This window comes from Penaeus monodon, chromosome 33 (assembly GCF_015228065.2).
Source record: "Penaeus monodon isolate SGIC_2016 chromosome 33, NSTDA_Pmon_1, whole genome shotgun sequence".
NCBI classification, from domain to species: Eukaryota; Metazoa; Arthropoda; class Malacostraca; order Decapoda; family Penaeidae; genus Penaeus; species Penaeus monodon.
In genome coordinates this window covers 26,727,462-26,728,038 of record NC_051418.1, presented here as the reverse complement: position 1 = coordinate 26,728,038, position 577 = coordinate 26,727,462, and positions in this window count along the sequence as shown.

The following is a 577-nucleotide window of genomic DNA, read 5'->3' as shown; positions in this document are numbered from 1 at the left end:
TTTTAATATTTTATATAAAAATTATTTTACCCACCCACATCCCAACACATTTTTTTCACTTTTTCCCCTGTCCTTCACTTTTTTTTAAAATTTCCCTTTCCCCAAATCTTCTACATTTCTCATTTTTTCCCCGAAGGGGGAAAAACCCCCAGAAAATCAAGGGAAAAAATTTTAAACAACTAATTGAAAACAAAACCTGGGGAGCCCCCCATTTTGAATATTCAATTTTTTCCTTTTCCCGCCCTTTTTTCCCTTATATTTTTTTCCTAAAATTTCGTACATTTTGGGTTTTCCCTTTGGGAGAAAAATTTAAAAACAAAAAAAGTAAAACCATTTGGGGAATTTAAAAAAAACATTGGGGCAAAAACAATTTTAAATTTTTTTTTTAAAAAACCGAGTCAATAGATGATGGAAAAAACGAAATTGGGGGGAAATTTGGGGAAAAGTTTTTGTTTTTGGGTTGGGGGTTTGGGGAAAAACGGTAATAATTTCAGTTTTTTCTAAAAACGGGAACATTTAAAAAAACTTCGGGAACAGGGGACGTTTTAAAAAATTCTGCAAATTTTAATTAGAGCTG